The sequence below is a fragment of the Xiphophorus maculatus genome, chromosome 7 (genome assembly GCF_002775205.1).
Source record: "Xiphophorus maculatus strain JP 163 A chromosome 7, X_maculatus-5.0-male, whole genome shotgun sequence".
NCBI classification, from domain to species: Eukaryota; Metazoa; Chordata; class Actinopteri; order Cyprinodontiformes; family Poeciliidae; genus Xiphophorus; species Xiphophorus maculatus.
Genome location: NC_036449.1, coordinates 3,973,708 through 3,993,663, shown reverse-complemented (window position 1 = coordinate 3,993,663; position 19,956 = coordinate 3,973,708). Strand labels below are relative to the sequence as shown.

The window sequence follows — 19,956 nt, the reverse complement described above, 5'->3', positions numbered from 1 at the left end:
TTCTTAATTCTATCATGCATGTGTGAGAAATCCTTCAATCTCCATGGCAACCACTTATCTGTGCAAAACACCTGGGTGGACCCACCCCCGCCTTCAATGACAAAGCTCCTCCCCTGAACTGCAGTTTTCAAGATTCTGAGCTTCTGCCTCACAGCGCAACCCTTACTCAGCTCCTTCAGACTAGCCAGCACCAATTAGCAAACACCTGCTGGAACTACCATCGGAGCTCATTACAGGAGCTACTTATCAGTGAAACACTGGTAAAAATGTTAAAAGGCTTATAGAGGAGCCATGTTGTGATGACTTCCTGAATCCCTGAAGAGTTTCAGAAAAAGCAGGAGCTTCTTATAGAGACAGAGGCCCAATTTCAAAGAGTTAAATTACAAAGTCAAATTTCTGTTAAGTCATACTTGACATACAGCAATTTTATAGCAACTGAAGTGAACATAGTTCGTTGATTGTGCTACAAAATGGCACTATGTTCCTGAAAAATACCTATTACTTTCCCGTTAAGAGTATTGATTTATGTATTGGGCCATTTACATGTCTCCGCTTTATTTTTTAACTCTCAGTTTCAGTCTGCCAGGGTTAACAGGCAGCAATATATACCTATCATGTTGCCCATGGATGTATATAGACAAGTCAAAGCATAATTAGTGAATTATTTTCACTAATTAACTAACACTCTTTCAAATGGTTGAGAAACATTTTCCAGCTGTGAAACGAAAGAAACTGCCATTGTGAGTTTCCTAAAAACATCACTAACATCTCCTGCCATCTTGTTATGATGAACCCAATACTATCTTTTCTCCTGAGCCTAATGTCATGAATGGGCCTGCTGAGTACATTACTAAGGTTTTGGCAAAGATTTGGCGTGTTTGTCAATCCCTGTTTCCCCATATTTACACCAAAACACCACGATTATCAACAATGCTGAATGGGCTGGAGGTAACACACATATACAAACTTTGTTAATTTCACCAACAGTATGATGGTCCCTAACGGCTCCGTTTTAGAGCATCATGCTTCTCAGCAGTCTAAAAAAACCGAGTCAATGACTAAACAAAATGTCAGCCCCATCCATCTTTCCAATCCCACATTTTTTCCATTAATTTACTGGTTTGTTTATGCAATTTCTCAGAATTTTTTTTTTTACCCTAACTGAATTATTTTTTTGCCATGATTTGAGGGTCAAAACCGCAACTTTATCAGACACTTCATACATACAGCTGACAAATAAGTAATAGTAAAGCCAACTGACCTCAGGAATGGAGACAAAAAGTCTGCAAAACCCGACAGAAGCTTTGTTTTAGGATATCTTCAAATCTTTTTGAGTGTAAAACCCCCCTGTCTTTGTCATGTTATCTGTTCGGCAAGCTGAGACATTCAGATCTGTTTGATTTTCAGCTAGCCTCACTCATAACTAGAATGTTTTACCCTGGAGACTCACAACATGGAGGGTCCAAGCCCATAATGGAAAGTACCGAAGATCTCCGGGGACGGAAGACGTTTTAATAGGAAGGAACTATCATTTTATTTTCAATATTAAATATTTGTAGCTTATAATTATTTAGAGTCAAGGCAAACGTGGATTCCTCTTATGGTCAAACAATCACAAAAGTCTAATAATCTTCTAGAAGTTTATGTGGATGTTATTTCATAAACTGGATAATCTGCCAGTGTTGTATTAGAGGACTGACTTCATAGAAATGAAAGGTTTTTCCAGGGAGGTTGGTTGTAGGAAGCAGACTGTAATAATGACCATCAAATTTAAATACCTAATATTAAACTGAAAGTACTAGCTGTATCTGGGCAGAGTTAGAGCTAGCTGATGGAAAAACAATGCATGGGCCTTCTAATATGCAGTAAGTGTTTCAAATCTCATAGTCACTGTTACAGACCCAGGTTTATGGTAAAAAGCATCTGTATTTAATGTAAATAACCATCTCATTATCAAGTTTTGCAAATATGTACATTTTGTACAGCTCTAAAACGGCACAGAAAATTGACGTCATCATTCACAACTTCTTCCGTTTGCTGATTAGCAAGTTTGAAATTCTATTGGAAAAATCAAAGTCAATGGGAGAAAACCCAGATAGCGCATTGAGGGGAGATTAGAACCGAGAAGAACTCCGTAGGAAGGCAGCGGCCAGGCTACAAATCCACAGAATCTACGGTGCTGAGACATGATCAAAGGATCGGTCATGGGAAAGTGTTAAACTTAGTTCACCTTTAGGGACTTACTAAATTTGAAACATGTAATCGGGTTGTTGATGGGAGCTATTGTTGATTGTTACTTTCTGGGTTTCCATTGACAATAAAATTGTGGAAATTGTAATTATGAAAATATATTTCTTTAATAAAAACATCCCAATTGTTTTTTATCCAATGTTTCTTGTGCTAGGAGGAAGTGGTTTTTCAATCGTATTGAAATGTACTGTATGTATTTCGCAAAACTGCAACGGTTGTTGTTGGTCACGAGTCACGTGACCAACAACTGGATGTTACTGCAAAAACGAAGAAGACGATAAGAAACGGCAGGAGGGGATGTGCTGTGGTGGCGCAGGGGTAAAGCACAACCCACATAAGGAGGCCTTAGTCCTCAACACGGCTGTCGCAGGTTCGATTCCCGGCCTGGCGACCTTTGCCGCATGTCTTCCCCCTTCTCTCATTACCCACTTTCCAGTCAATTAACTATCAAATAAAGGCCACTAGAGCCAATAAAAACCTTTAAAAAAGAAACGGCAGGAGGATCATAGTGTGACATATTTATTCATGACTTATCACTTGAACAAACTTATTCCCGTGTGATTTGAACTGCATTTCATATTTAACAGAAACACTGAAATTGCAAACTTGCATTGTGTTTTTTCTGGCAGAAGGTTTTGTGCACATTTATAGTGGAAACGCAAATACTGACTGAACACTGGTTGGCTCATCTCTTTGGTCCTTCAGTCCCATAGGACAGAGAAGAGAACCCTCTCGGTTTGCAAAGGAGGTTTTTATAATATAACTTCCCTAAATAATATGGAGTTGCGTTCTAAAACTCCAGACTCTTTAAGGTTGGGAGGAAGGAAATACATCTTGAGGGTCGAGGAAGTGGAAAATGTTGCACTTGTGCTTCGGCTCAGTGATGGATGTGTCTGAATAAACCCATAAGAAACATTAAAGTTTAAGCAACCTGTGTCGGGATGACTTATCACCACCACCGTGACGGATTGAACATGCCACTGATGTTGGGCCTGGTCTCTCCAAAAAAACGACAGGCATGATTAACCGAGAGTCCGCTCCCGTGGTTCAAAGAGTGGAAACTCATTTGTGGTTTGCACAAGCCTTAAATACCAATTGCTGAAACATGCTCAGGGAACTAAAAAGGCAAAATGTCACGGCCTTTCCCAAGTAATGACGACATGAAAGAGAACAAGCTGCCTCATTAGGACCTCTGGATATAATTTCTCATCAAAAATGTATAACCAGGTGCTGAAAAGTGGCATTGCGTTCATTAGCTGTTCTGCTTTCGTTATTTCTTCACATATTCAAGAAACCTGACTTAGAGTACGTCCTGAACATGAATGATAATGTCCCACCATCAGTTATTAATGGTTACTGCAATGGAAACAAAGCCCAGAAACAGAGAATGCCAAGTTATTTAACTGGTGATGGAAGTACAAAACCTTGTAAAAGTATTGACAACCCTTTAACATTTTGTCCTGTTACAACCACAACTAACCCCTAACCTATCACTGAGAACTAGAAGGGTGATGTTGTCAATATTTCTAACAAATAAAAATCTATAAAATATGACACACATTTGTACTGAACCCTTTTACTGTCATATGCCTAAATAAAAATATTCCGTAAATAAACGTATGGCTCCAAAATAATCAAATATGCAGGCGCTGATCATATGATTCTTATTTTTATTCTGCCATATTTTTGTTTTGTTTCGTGTTGTTTGTATTGTGGTAAACTCTTGTGCTAAACGGCTTTTTATTCTTTTTAATTTAGTAACTTGATATGACCCTTTTGGTTAAAAAAAGCTTTTTGTTTATTATTGGAAAGAAAATAATTCTATCTTTTGGAAGAAACTGGTTACATTGTGTGTATTGCATTGTAGTATGTTGTATTTACAGTATAATGAATGTACCTGGAAGGACTACAGATGAAAACTAATCTTTATGGTTAATTCTGGTATATTAGGTGCACTGTCTCTTTTGTAATAAAAAAAACAACAATATAAAATTCTGCGAAATCTTTAGAGGTCAACTAATTATTCAAGTCCACCTGTGTGTAAATTAAAGAGGCAATATTATTTGGATTCCAGCCAATTAGTGCAATTTTATAGCACATTCAAGTATGTTACTTTCAGTTGTTATAAAACTGCTGCATATATAAAACATATCTTAAAAGAAAATATACTTCCTAATTTAATGCCTTGAAATTGGGCCTCTGTCTCTTTAAGAAGTTCCTGCTCTTTCTGAAGCTCCGCCTACAAGAAGACCTCACAACAAGGCTCCTCTATTAATAATTTTACAACACTTTCACCAGCATTGCACTAAGTAGTAGCTCCTCTAATGAGCTCGGCACATGCACAGCTACAACCAGGTGTTTGCTAATTGCTGCTGGCTAGTCTGAAGGAGCTGAGTGAGGGAGTCGCGAGGGAGGACGGCTCTGTGAGATGAAAGCTTGACAGTATCTAAGTCCTGTTAACCTTGTTGGTATAACCTTTGTTTTTAGCTAGATAAATTACCAAGGACAACAGATGGAAAATAGCCTTTTGGCTAATTCTGCAAAAAATGTTAGTTAATGTGGATTGATCCTACCAAATAGATGAAATTAAACAGTCAAAGCTTCTGGATAAAATCTGGGGAAAGGTCTAAACACTTCTCTCATCAATCTGACCAAATTCCAGGTGTTTAGCTAAGAACAATAAGCTAGCATGTTCGTCTCCAGGTGAGCAAACTTGATACAAACATACACCAAAAGACTTGTAAGAGTAACTGTACTATTGTTATTCATATACAACATATGTAAAAAGTCCAAACTTAACAGAGCTGCATTGGAAAGTGTGGATCCTGCCGTTGACCCCCATTTTACTTGTGTTGTGACTTCGATGACTATCAGTCCAATCTCTCCTTTACCACAAATCTCGACCTTCAAAGCAATAACTTCAACAATTTGGCGCAACAGCCCTAAAATCCAAAGACATCTCAGCTTTAATCGACCAATATGGCGTTCACGCTACCCCAGAGCTAATTAAGCGCGCAGAGGCTGTGGGACCAGACCAGAGGCACACTAAATGATTCAACTGCATCCAGTTTATGAAACTTTAGACCAATATCTGGGTCTGCATTAACTGCTCATTAAAAGTAATATCATCTTGCGTGGATCAAATCTCGTTAAGCAACTTCCATCTCTGTTATGTAGGTTCGACTTCAGGGGCCTTGCTGAGGGGCAGATGATTTATGAAAGGCTCAGCTCACATAAAAGAACCAGTACTGCATAAGCATAACGAGGCCCGTCCTTACATAAGGTCCCCCTGCTGGGAAAGCCTTTTGGATTTGGAGAGTTATGAGAAGTTGAGTCCCAGCTTAATTTCTGAGGAAGGTTGATGTGCTGTCCTTCGAAGCGACGGTGGGAAAAAGAACTCCCACTCTCACCCACGGTACACTGGTGGATGAATGCGTCTGTCTGCCCCTGTATCTGTGTGGATTTAACAGTTTGTTCTTAGGTATTGTAATAATTGTCGAGTTATGTCACTAATCTTACTTCTGGGAGAAATCAGAATACGTTTCCACTGTTTAGCGGCTAATATAGCTAATATAAACACTTAAAGCTTGTTTTGTCTTCATTATAAACCTTATATAAGACTTTTAATTTTTTTGCGTCTCCAGACAGATTTGTTTTTTGTTTTTTTGATCCAAAATGGCTCTTTCAATATGTTGGGTAGCTGACCCCTGGTTTAGCCGTAAGACGAGAAAGAAAGCACCGAGAAGTTTAACGTAGTTAGTTACTTTGTCAATAACCGAGAGATGGAAATAAATTGATAGATAGTTACTTTTATAGAAATCATAAAAAAAAAAACGATTTAGTAATTTTGGGAAATATTTCTTAAAATATTTTTCAATTCTCTAGAAAAAACTAAGGCTGCGTTCACACCAGCCCTGTTCAGTGCGTTTGAGAAATCCTTTAATTTCCCGTGGCAACCACTCATGCAGTGCAGAACACCTGGGTGAACCTAGCTCCGCCTTTGAAGGCGAAGCTCCTCCTCTGAGCTGCAGTTTCTAAACTTCTCAGTTGCTACGTCACAGAGCTCCCCTTCCCCACAATCCCTCCAATCAGCTCCTTCAGACTAGCCAGTAGCAATTAGCTGGTGGAACTACACATCTGCAGTGTATACGAGCTACTTCTCAGAGCAACGCTAGTGAAAACATTGTTAAAAGGCTTATAGAGGAGCCATGTTGTAATGACTTCCTGAAGGCAGAGTTTCAGAAAGAGCAGGAATTTTTAAAGAGACAGAGGCCCAATTTCAAGACATTAAATTAAGAAGTACACTTTATTTTAAGTCATATTTGATATATATAGCATTTTTATAACAACCAAAGGTAACATAGTTACTCGATTGTGCTATAAAATGGCACTATGTGGTTGGAAAACATATAAAACTGCCACTTTAACTTACTGCCAGAGAACGACTGGATGCTTGGGGGTTTTATTGCATTTGGACTGCAGGAGAGACCTGAATGGAAATACAAAACTGTGCAGAAAGTAAATTTTGCATAATAGCTCCCCTTTGAGGAAAAATGAGCTATTGCAGTCCCGAGTGCATCCCCATCAATAACTCGGCATCACCAACTGAGTGTTATGTTCCATGAGTTTCCAATTATCCATCCATCTGTTATCTTCTGTTTAATCTGAGGTCGGGTCATGGAGGCAGCAGCCTAAGCAGAGAGACCCAGATTTTCTTCTCTCCTGCTACTTGGGGCAGCTCTTTTAGGGAAATCCCCAGGTGTTCCCAGAAACATAGTCCTTCCAGCATGTCCTGGGTCTTCCTCTGGGTCTCCTCCTGGAACACATCACCAAGTAGGCATCCATTCTAACCTTTTACCTGAGGCATCTCAACTAGCACCTCTCGATTTGGAGCAGCAGTAGCTCTAGGTCTGGCAGAAGCCAGACCCAGAGCACTGACTCAATCAGGCCAATCAGTTGGGCCAATCAGGGAACAGAAAGAGAAGCTGTGAACAATGACGATGATTTTCTGCACTGTTTTAGAATTATGGTCTGGCTATAGTTTTAGCAATGGCAGCGGAGGAAGTGAAGAAAGGTGTTCAGTCTGTGTTGGCCACACTTCCAAACATTGAATTAACATCAAAAGCCACATGGTTCGACTCAGCACTTCTCTCTTCTCAGTGGAGGATGTCTGTTTACAACGCAGACAATTGCTGGTTGGCTTCATAGCATCAAATTTGCGCTACATATGTCGCCGCCAAAAGTTAATGACTGGGTAAAATGTAAAATTAAACAGAATCCATGGCATCAGGAAGCAACAGCTTGTCAATAGCAAACCATAGAAGAACAGGCTGGTTTTTACCAGGCCACTGAAGCCTTGTTAGGTTAACTGGCGAGTCCAGGGTGTTTCCTACATTCTCAAGTCATTTGCATCAGGAAACTCTTCCCTCCTCCCAACCACCAGCCAGAACAAGATGGTGAGATGGTTCAGCCAGCAGACAACAAGTAGGAGGAGTTAATGATTTCATCTGATTATCATGTTCACTGTGAATATTCATCACTGTCCTGATGTCTTTACGTTAATGAAGACTCAACCAGTAGATCAGTCAAGAGTACCATCACACCTCCTAACCGTGCAAGCCATATGTTGTGTAAAGTTTCTACATTCCTGTGAAATGTGTTGTTTTCCCCGGTGGGATGCTAGTATAAATATCCTCTGCCCACCTGGCTTATGGGAAGGGTAGCGTACTATTGTGCAGCGAACTCCACTCAGATGCCAGTGACCTGGTGGAGGCCTTCCGACGGATCTGCGCCTTCATCTCGTTAGGTCAGCCGGCAGCTGTGGCTGGTGCCCAGGGACAGGCCTGTCTGTGGCAGGGGTGGGGTTGGAGGGGCTCAGTTATGGAGCCCCTGCAATCAGGCTGAGAAAACAGGTGTGTGAAAGGGCACTGGAAGATGAAGAAGAAGATGAAGTCAGAGTGAAGTTGCAGGTAGATTAGGGAGAGTGCTACGTTCCGGAGCCCCTCCATGTCTCCCTTTCATCTCTGCCACATCGCTCGTCTCCCATTGGCTGGAACGGCCAGAGTTTACGTCATGATTTTCTGCTCACCTCCCCACCTGCCCTCATCCCCAGCCTCACCCCCTCCATTGTTTCACCAGCTTTTAATAAACTAAAGGGCAGATTCCTGACTGCAGTGCAGCGGGTTGAGGCGGGGGGAGCGTGAGGATGGAGGGTGTAGAGACCTGTCCTCCAAACACACACAGTGTATGCACAAAAACACACACACCGTTTGGCATGCGGCGTGCCAAGCTCTTCCACTGTCTACTGACGCCAACACACACACACACGCTTCTATACTTCCTCTCTCTCACACATACACACACACCCTCTCCACGCGCCAACCTCCTAAAAGCTAAGCTCCTCACTAAATATATCCCCTTCTGTAAAGATAAGACAAACAGTGTGGATTTGAGCGCGCGCTACAACCAATGACAGGCAGCCGTGTGAGCCAGGGCTCAGCTTGTGTTAGCTTTGCACTTAAGGCTTCTCAGAAACTTTGGTGACACAGAGGACACGTTTGCATGAGCATTTGCAGATTTCTGTCTCTCCCCAGAGACGCCGCTGAAGCGGCGGCAGGAGAATGGGGGGCAAGGGGAGACCGCTTGTGGTGCAGATGCTTTGCTGTAAACGCGTTGTCCTAATGGTTTACCGTACGCACCACACGGTAAGGGTTGGTTTACGGTATAAAGGTGTGTTTAAAACATTGCTCATGGGAGATTGTTAAAGTCGTTTTATTGAGGTGCCAAATTGATGAGCTTGTACGACGTTACGCGGCGTATTGGGAAACCTTCCCTCACTTGTTTCTGCAAGCAAAGGTGAAGCTTTCGGCCTGAGGAGAGATGAAAAGTTTTTAACTCAACCTTATATTTTCTAGAACAAAAACTTAACTCATCAATATGGGGGGAGAGGTGGTTTATTTCTCTAAAAACAATTGGAAAATGTCTCGTTATAAGTGAAATTATCTCCCAGCGTAACTCAGACTTTTTTTTAAATTAATATTTGTGTTAAATATTAAGGAATTGCTGACTTAAAACAAGCTCCTACATCTTTCTGAAAATTTACTCATAAGTTAATTTAGTTTTATTTCAAGTATACTGAGATATTATCACTAGAAACTAGACCCAAAACACTTGGTAAGATTTTGTGTTTTTGTAGTGTGGGTTTGAATACTACTTTCATGCATTCAAAGTACAATTTAAAACATATATTTTTCACTCCATTTTAAATATCAAACTCTGTTGTCATTTGTAGACGTAAATAAAACAGACATCTTGACATTTTGAATATTTAATTTAGACATGGTTGGCAATTTATTATTAACAGTCTCAAAGTCAGCAAAGCTATTATTAAATGTGACTTCATGACGGTTCAGTGACGGTAGATAAAGAATGACTGACAGCATAGGGGGAATATTCCTTTTTGATGAAGTCATTTCTTAGGTCAGTAGGTTGTTTTTTAAGGGTTTTTAAATAAAGGTTTCTCTTTTGACACATGGCTGTTTTGAATGTTCTATGAAGAAATCCAACTAATATTTAGATACCAGAGAGAAAGTTGTACAGTGGCGTTCTCTCTGTACAGCCACCCGCAAATACCTAAAATCCACAAATACTTGAGTTATAAGAACCCTTATAACTGCCTATTTTAATAGTTTAAGTGCTAAGTATACCCTAATATATGTATTAATGTCACAGTGGAAACGTTCTTAGCAGTACCGCAGAAGCTAAAATGAACAGTCTTCCTTATCTCTCTCTTGTGTTTCAGCCAATCACTGCCAAGAAAAATAAATGGCGCTCCTGGATGGGCTGCTTTGCAAAGAGCAAAGCAGCCAATTGGTTCCATTGCGCAATTGAACCAATGGGCGCAATGAAACCATTGCGCCATGTCATTTCAGCTTCCCAAAATGCACTTTCTGTCATGAAGCCTAGGCGCAAATTCAAACTGGAAGACTCTTTAGCCCCACCTGCATCATCCAGTCGGCGCGTCCCGCTCATCACCGCCGACCTATCAACGCAGGACCAAGCCACGTCACGTCCACTCACCGACCAAGGCCCAGTTGATAAGGACCTCCATCCATGGCATCTTCCGCTTTCCAGCTGCGCTCAACCTGTTCAGCCGCACGCCTCAGCTCCCAGTCAGTTATCTCACCAGATCCTTTTCTCCGTGATTGCTCGCCCTTCCACCTCTAATGTCCCTCTTAAAAGCCGCTAAGCCGTTTGCTCGGCCCCTTCTTTCCCTCAGTCGCTCCTCGGATGGAAGAAGTATTCCTCCCGGCCTCATTCATTCTAAGCAGCTTCTGCCGCCGCTCTCTCGCCTGACCGGGACCCACCGTCCCTTGCTCCCGCGCCACCCACTCCACGGCCTGTCTCTGGCAAGCGGCCACATAATCCCACTGTCTTCATCCCTGGGCCATCTTTCTCCGCCTCAGGCCCCTGGCCGGCCCGCCAAGGTCTCGCCGCACCGATCTCCGTCGCCCTCCCAGCTCGTCGTTCATCATCTTTCCACCGCGTTCATCACGTCGCCTTTCTACCGGTTCCCCGCTCTGGTTCGGCCACTTCAACAGCTTCACTCACTTCCGCATAGCTGCTGGCAGCCCGGTCATCAGCGCCTCCCTTCGGATTTCCCACGCTACGCCCGCCTCGGGCTTTCAGGGTAAGACGTAGCCTCACTTGTCTCATTCATGTTTGCAACGTTAGGAAACGCGGAACTTATCCCCTTCCCGAACTTGCAGGCCCATTTCGCATGCGCCATCCGGGCGCGGTTCAAGTGCTTCAGAGCTTTTAATTGCATGAATGCATAAATGAATTGGTAATAGTGGCATCCCTCCCGGCGTGACCCAAGGTGGATCGCCAACCTCTTTTCTACAGCTTCCCGACCTCGGTAGTAGCCTCCGTTATCAAGCCCCGTATATTCCTCCTCTAACTTTATTATGCCCGCACTGGACTTACTGCTCCTTTTCTCGGCCCCTCTCAAGCCAGCGTTCGTGTTTGGTCACGTTTATCCGCACAGCGGGATTATTCATTCATAAAACGGTAGACGCATGCGCACCCAGCTACGTAGAGCCGTTCATGGGCCGTCATGGTTACCGTATTCATTTTCTCTGCTTCAACAGTGACTATCTTAAATCGTGCACCCGCCGTCTTTAACCGCGTGACAGTACGTCACGCTCCCACTGGCATTGCTGAGCGGGATGCGCATTATAATCAAAAGAAAAAAAAAAAAACCCTCGACATTTTGCATGCCGTTGTCAGGATTCGAGCACCTGGCCTTTTAACAAAGTGCCCCTTTTTCCTAGCTTAAGTTTTAGGATTGTCTAAGTCGTTTTCTGGGTTTATCCTTGGTCTCAAGAGTTTACCTGCTTCCCCGCCAGGCCCAACGGTACGGGTGAGCTTCAGAGTGTATTGCCTGCCCAGAGTAAGCAGTGCCCCTCCCCACCCCCTGAACCGGAAGCTGCCCGTTTCCACCCCAGAACGGCCAATTCTCCGTCATTCCTATGTTGATTTGATACTATGGGGGCTCCCGCGCTTCCCATATCCGCGTCCCCGTCACTTTCAGCAGTTAAAACTGTTTAATCCATTAAATGTCGTAACCTGTTTCCCGAGCCGCCCTCAAACGCAACTTGAACTCTGAGATGCTTGCTGGATTTACACCGGTGCGGCAGCGAAGGAGACCTGCTGCTGCTGCGCAGAGCTGTGTATGTCCATTATAATCACGCCACAAACGCAGAACCCTGCTAAGTTTTCCCCCAAGGTAACGACCACGTTGAGCAATGCTGTCGGATGCAGGTATCGACAGATAAATGATGCTCAGCTAATATTACAGCATCTTAAGCCTGTTAACAAGTAGCCCGCGGCTACCGAGCCGTTACCTACGTTCAGCTACGTAGATTCATTTTGCCCCCAAATAAGTCCATGCCCCCTGATAACTTGCTTAACCGTGGCCCGCCAACAGTAAACTGCCTCGTATGCCGACATTTCAAGCTCATGTCCCTGCTGGCGCTTCTAAGCTTCATCTCTCACCAGACAATTGTCCGGATTCGCATGCTATTCCCAGGCCATCCTGTCATTTCCAAGTCTATGCAGCCTATCCTCTAGCTTTCCCAGGTTTCACTAGCGCATTCGTTCCAGTCCCTCTTCCGAGCCAATTATCATAAGGCACCTACGAGCCACCCTTGCTGCCAGTTAGCAACGACCTACCAGCACTTGCAGTTGTTCTGAAGCCAAGGCCCCATCCGGAGGAGCAGAACCTCCAACATCATTGCTTAGGTCCAAGTCAAGTTAGTTCGCATGGTTCCTTTCACAAGCGCCAAAGCTTTGCACATCTTCGGTTTAAAAAAAAAAAGAAAAAAAAAAAAAAAAAAAGATTTCATTATCGCCCATTTTCTCAACCCCCATCGGGGTAAAGCCAGCACCTCCTTATCGCTGGGAGTATAGGACGGCACCTCCTCTCTAATTTTCTCATTCTATCCAGCCTGTCCTGCATGACCCTTTCGAGAGGGAACCCCCATGCAGCCGGTTCAGCTCCAACCTCCATTTCAGCAGCTCGAGTCCTCAGCATTCTACGAAGCCCGTTCCACTTCTGTAGCCTGTTTCCCGAGGGGTCATTTCCGTAAGCGTCCCCACATCGCCGCTCTCCGCCATAAGCTATCATGTTTGACCCGCAAAGCCGAATCTCCACCATTTTCCTCGCCATCATTGGCCATTAATCAATTTAATTGCCACTAATCATTCTAATCACCTCCGCTTATGGCAGATCTGGCCTTCATCTACTATCATCCCGCCATTCGAACACTCTCGCTTCCCCAGCTGGCCTTCATCTTCCAGCATCCTGCCATTCTATCACTCTCGCTGATAAGCTATATCTCCCAGCCCTTGTTCAGTCCAGTCCAGCTACTAGACAAAATAATCTATTTCAAACCCTCATCCACGCCTCGCACCGTAATTTTATTCCCTATGGTTCCTCAGTTTCTCATCCTCATTTCCAGTCTTAGCTTCCTCTTCATGCTCATCCATCATTCCAAGCCCCTGCATTCTCTCAATCTCGAGGCCATAATTTATATACGACATCATTCAACTCTTTAGATCACGTTTAACCAGTTTTCCAGGTATTCTCTCGACCTTACGTCAACAGCTCCATAGTCATCTTCAGCATTCTCTTCATATAATTTTACGTATCTCGTCTCCGTCTTCATAGCTTCCCTCAGTGCCCGACGTGCACTGCGCAATTCACTGGTGGTGGTTGGTCAACCTCACGCAAAGCGCACACTCCCATCCAGCAAATGTTATGCTCATCTTTCCCTGTTGTCCTTCACTCCCCTATTTTAAGTTTCATTCCAGAATGTCCCCATATCTCGCTCGCATCCTCTAACGTCACCCTGCGAATCTAATCCTGGTTCTAGCATCTCACCTCCAGTAGCAGGCAGCTATCTTCTTACATCCTAATCTATTCCCTCTCCCATCCTTTTCTCGCTATCTCAGTACCATGCAGCTGATCTCTTTCCTACAGCTAAATCATCATTTCAGTCGGTCTACTCTACGAGCACCCTGCCATTCCACGCCCATCTATGTCTCCGGCTGACCTTCATCCACTGGCTTTCATCATTTTCCCCTACCATCAGTACCGTCACCCTGTATAGCCTCCTTAAGGTTCCAGCCCGCAAGCCCCGAGTTGGCGTAGCTCCCGACCTTTTCTCACTCTCCCAGTCTCTAACTCCCAGCTCCGGCCCCAGCCTCAGCTTTCATTTTTGGGGGGATATTATTTCTAATTGACATACTATTTCATAGCATCACCACATTACCCCAGTCAGCCTTCATCTACCAACTTCCTGCCGTTTCATCTTAACGGCGCCCCCAAGTTAGCCCACATCTACCAGCATCCAGTCTTTTCACAAATAGCGGCTTCCCCAGCCGGCCCACATCTACCAGATCCGGTCATTTCAAGCATAGCGGTGTCCCCAGCTGGCCTTCATCTACCAGCATTTAGTCATTTCATGCATAGCGGCGTCCCCAGCTGGCCTTCATCTACCAGCATTTAGTCATTTCATGCATAGCGGCGTCCCCAGCTGGCCTTCATCTACCAGCATTTAGTCATTTCATGCATAGCGGTGTCCCCAGCTGGCCTTCATCTACCAGCATTTAGTCATTTCATGCATAGCGGTGTCCCCAGCTGGCCTTCATCTACCAGCATTTAGTCATTTCATACATAGCGGCGTCCCCAGCTGGCCTTCATCTACCAGCATTTAGTCATTTCATGCATAGCGGTGTCCCCAGCTGGCCTTCATCTACCAGCATTTAGTCATTTCATGCATAGCGGCGTCCCCAGCTGGCCTACATCTACCAGCATTTAGTCATTTCATGCATAGCGGTGTCCCCAGCTGGCCTACATCTACCAGCATTTAGTCATTTCATGCATAGCGGTGTCCCCAGCTGGCCTTCATCTACCAGCATTTAGTCATTTCATGCATAGCGGTGTCCCCAGCTGGCCTACATCTACCAGCATTTAGTCATTTCATGCATAGCGGCGTCCCCAGCTGGCCTTCATCTACCAGCATTTAGTCATTTCATGCATAGCGGTGTCCCCAGCTGGCCTACATCTACCAGCATTTAGTCATTTCATGCATAGCGGCGTCCCCAGCTGGCCTACATCTACCAGCATTTAGTCATTTCATGCATAGCGGCGTCCCCAGCTGGCCTCCATCTACCAGCATCCAGTCATTTCACGCATAACAGCATCCCCCGCTGGCCTCCATCTACCAGCATTCTGCTATTTAACGCCGCACCTCTTCCCCAGCTGGCCTTCATCTACCCACATCCCGTCATTTCATACCTCGCACCATCCCAGTGTCTTTCATCTACCAGCATCTCGCCAATACACGCCTAGCAGCATCCCCGCTGACCGTTATCCACCAGCTTCATAATTTACCCCTATCACAGTAACATCACCTACTACGATCTCCTCAAGTCCTAGTCTGTAAGCCCCGAGCTAGCGTAGCTCCCCCACATTACTCTCTGACCCTGATGCTAATTCCCCGGCCTCGGCCCCGGCCTCAGCCTCCCTTTTTGGGGGATGACATTCCTAACCTACATCGGGAATGCTCATCCGAGCTGATCGCAATTCACAGCTCAATGTCCTCAGCCGGGGCCCGAGCGCCAAAGAACTTTAAATTCATGCATGTCAATAAACCTGTTTAATCGCTGTTTTTTCCGTCTGAGTCTCTCCAGATTGAAATGAAGCCTAGGCGCAAATTCAAACTGGAAGACTCTTTAGCCCCACCTGCATCATCCAGTCGGCGCGTCCCGCTCATCACCGCCGACCTATCAACGCAGGACCAAGCCACGTCACGTCCACTCACCGACCAAGGCCCAGTTGATAAGGACCTCCATCCATGGCATCTTCCGCTTTCCAGCTGCGCTCAACCCTCCTCCACCCCTTCTCCACCTCCACTCTTCAGGCTCCCATCCTTCACCGACCCCCACCACCAGTGTCGGGTCCCGGGGGATGACATTCCTAACCTACATCGGGAATGCTCATCCGAGCTGATCGCAATTCACAGCTCAATGTCCTCAGCCGGGGCCCGAGCGCCAAAGAACTTTAAATTCATGCATGTCAATAAACCTGTTTAATCGCTGTTTTTTCCGTCTGAGTCTCTCCAGATTGAATTATATTTGAGCGATAGGTGAATAGGTGAATCCACAAAAACTGAAATTGTGAAAAGGCAGGGGTCCATTGTACTGACCACATTTTTCTCCAGCAGCAGAACAGCTATTAGAACTTCCCTCAAATGTTTCCACACAGAAACATTTGCTAATTTACCTTCCTTAAATGAAAGACAACATTGGCTGTTTGGAAAGTCAAGGAATGGAAACTAAATTAGTTCCAAAGATCTCTCTTGTTAACGTAAAACTTAACAGGTTTTACCTTAACAGGTTTTACGTTAAGTTTTAACGTAAAACTGCGTTGAAAATTGTAGTGAGTAAGCTAGAAGCAGCATGCTAGCCCACCACTGACTGGCTACCAGAGCAGATAGTCTGACTAACACTAACCGTGACTTTCAAAACATGCTACTTTTTCAGTCTTTTCTTATATGTTCCACCACTTTCCACTTTTTTAAAACAAAAGAAAGTAAACTTTCTTCTGGTTTCAGTCATTATCATTACTTATGCCTTGAGTAGCTTTTTAAACGTATTTATCAACAGTAGAAGACATTTTCTGTTAGATAAAATCAAATAAATCTATTTTATCTATAAATATAATTTATTGTGCTAGCACAATAAAAGATTGTTAAATATTTACTGGAAGTTGTGAGAATCTCATGCTGACCCATTTCTACCTGAACATGTACCTGCTCTCCAGAGAGAAGAAAAAAAGTGACTGCAGTGCTTGAACCAGATCAAACCTCTCCTGGTTATAAGCCTGAGGTGAAGCGAATGCAAAGTGGAGCTGGGTCTTTAAGTTTTACCGGATCGGACCCGGGTTCTCCAGCTGCGGTAGATCAGCCATGGTGGCACTGGGGTACCTTTAGAGGTTCATGCACAACAACCATTTGTCAGAAGCACATTTCCACAGTGGTGGGCTGTTGTGAAAAGAATATTGAATCTTCACCGTTGTCTAAATAAATAGACGCACAGCGGGCCTCAGGGAGAGGAGAGAGAGAGAGTGTGTCTGTGTTTCCGTGCATCTGCGAGAGTATGAAACACGAGAACTCAGAGATGAAAACTAAAACTGCGCTGCTCCTCTTGCCGGATAGTTACCGTCTCTCCGCACCTGGCCGCTCCGTCTCAAACACACCTCCTACTCGCTTCGGTCACGTTTCCCATCTCCAAACGGTTTTAAAGCGATTGGAAGTCGAAGGCCAGGATTCTAAAATCCTTTTTTTCAGACTCCGCAAAACTGTTTCTCATCTGGTGTCACCGGAAGTTGGAAAGGGATGCTTGCATCACTCTATCTCTTTGGCTCGCCTCTTGGGTCCGTCTGGCCGTCATTCTCTCTAACCTCTCTCACACATCTCGGTTTCATTCTGTTTCTCCTATTTATTGCGTCCTTCTCCGACTTTGCCAACCTTTCCTTCCCCCCCCCCATTCCCTTTGCCTGAGTTGTCTTTCGCGATTCGCCGATCTTTTACGGTCACTTCATTTTTCATCCAAACACCTTCTCCCTTTCCGACGCGGTCAAGTGGAAGTGGTAGCCCTCTCCTCCTGCCTACCTACCGCAGAGTCTGCTACGTCTGTCAGCGTCTCATACTGCCATAAGTCAGCAGCCTCCAGGTCCAAAACAACAGGCCAAGTCAATCACAGTCAAGGACATAACAGATCTGTAAAACACATAGACGTACACACAACATGTACGTCCAGATGCGTGCGGGGGTGCGCACGCCGACACACACACGCACACACACACTCCACATGAGCTCGCCTGCCCTTCTAGCTTGCCTGTCAGTACTTGATTAGCAAATCCATCAGTGCCAATGCAAACATGTTTCCTGCTTAAGCACATCAATCAGATTATAGATCCATGCAGAGCAGAAAATGCTGTAAACTAAAGACAAATGTGCACCTGAGCTTTGGAATGAGAGAGGGGAAAGTAAGCAGAGTCGTCCTTCAAACTGTTGCATTTGCAGCCATGCAGACATCTAAGAGATGATATGAGTCTCTAGAGGACGAGCTGTAAGTGAGATGATCAGGTTCCTGTGGTCTTACCTTCAGTCGCAGTCAGCTGAGAGGCAGAGATCTTGCAAGCAAGACTGGATTTGTTCTACTATTGTTTCCCGGCCAGCTCCTCTTGTTTCTACCTCTCTCTAACACGCAGGGGATTGTCTGAGTGTTACTCTCTCCTCCCTCTGTCTCCCTCTCACCTCCTTCCTCCGCCTCTCCTCTGTCCCACAGTCACACGCTCCCCTGTTTCATCTCTGACAGGGAGATCGGCGGAGGGAGGGAGAAAGGGAGGCAGCGAGGCTGGATGCTCTGGCCGTGAGGACGCCCGTCACATGTGGATCGTGACACAGCAATCATATATTATACGCCCTTTCTTTTCCTCTATCCTAACGCCCCCCAATCCCCAAACCCCCCGGCTGTCCACCTCACAAACACAACAGCTGACACACCGACACGCTCCACAGCAGCAAATGGGAATTCCAGGCCTGGACGGCCCCACTCGCCCCTATTGGGAGGGAGTGGGGGGAAGGAGGATTGACCAAAAGCTGAAGCCAGTTTTATGAGGTAGGGGTTATAAAACTGTAAGCGAATTCAGTTTATTTGAAAGCCCGTGTGGCCTTCCAGTTTATACAGCCTCCGCAGTCCCTTTCCTCAACAGACAAAGTGGAGAATCTTCACTTGACGTAATCTTTTAATAGGAATGGACGATATGGACTTAAGATTTATCACGATATTTTGTGGTATTATTGAAAGATTTTCCCCAGTATATTATAACCCTGGTGGGCCACCACGCTTTACCTGCCCCTTCCCAACAGGTTAAAAGTCATTTGTTTATTTTAAATATGGATTTTTTTACACCAGTAACAGTGACAGTAAAGACAGATTAAGCTAGATTTATAGTTGACACACCAATTGTGCCGTCCCTGCATCTCCCCATTGGCTTCAAACGCTATTATTTCCAAATTACGATGCCTGCTCGTGCACTTCCAAATTTTTGTAACTTTTAACATTTTTTCCACACAAAAACTGCCCTAGTATTTCTTAGCAGGTTTTCTGGGGAAGACCTTGTATTGTGATAACTATAAGAGTGAAAAGAAGAGCTATTTATTGCTACTCTTTTTGGTAACTGCATTGTTGTGACTGCACGACATAGAAGTGATAGGCTACGTTCACGCTGTAGCCTGAAGTGACCCAAATCTGACTTTTTTTTTTGCCTTTATGTTCCCTGTATCTGATTTTTTTCATGACAGTCTGAACAACACAGATCCAATTTTGACCTAAATCTGGTACATATCTGATCTTTTCAAATGTGACCCGAGTCTGTACGGCCAGGTCACATTCATCCGATATAACGTCATTGACACTCCACCAACGTCACTATTCTGCGTCCTGAAACGCGAAGCGAGAAGAAAAACAACTACGGTGAACGATGGTGAGGATTAAGTTGTTAATGTGCTGCACAGCAACCTTAAAATCAAAAGATGCGCTCCACTCTTACCATTCATGTCGCTATGTGTGACATTACTGCGTCCTCTGCTGCGCATGTGGTTGTTTGTGGTTCACACAGGAGCTCAAACACAAATCACGTGTATTTGGCGATGAGAACGACCATGCAAAAAAAAAAAAAGAAAAGAAAAAGTGGAGAAAATGTCTAAAATTACCGTAATAATCCTGACAATATAGACAGTTTTAGGTGGATGTAAACATCATTATTTGGAATTTATTGTTGTAACGAAAAATGCAAATCTTATGATACCTTTGTGCACCACGAAGGCAGAAGTTTAATATTAGGACTAAACACTAAGCATCAGTCAGACAAACAGCCAAGTTAGCTGCACAAGTAACAGATCCACCCAGAGGACATTTCACTTATCCTCCCTCGTAAACCGTCCGATTACATGACAGTCGGGTGGCTGCATGTTAGGAGAACATGGCAACAATCGCAACGGGGCCTCCAGTCGGATCTAAATGGTAACGTCTACATTCATCACTCTTACACAACTCAATATAAAAACAGCC

At 44.4% G+C, this 19,956-nt stretch overlaps 1 protein-coding gene across 2 annotated transcripts in view; it reads right to left on the bottom strand.

Moving 5' to 3' along the window:
• ndp (NDP, norrin cystine knot growth factor) overlaps window positions 1-18,286 on the bottom strand; it is a 35,962-nt gene extending 17,676 nt beyond the window's left edge. Inside the window, exon 1 of one of the 2 annotated variants that reach the window (XM_023336228.1) lies at window positions 17,983-18,286. The gene's annotated coding sequence lies outside the window, so the exon portion shown is untranslated. Of the gene's footprint in view, window positions 1-7,953; window positions 8,042-17,982 lie in introns of those variants that run through there. The other variant, XM_023336230.1, reaches the window with a different exon arrangement.
• Window positions 18,287-19,956: the final 1,670 nt, after the last annotated feature.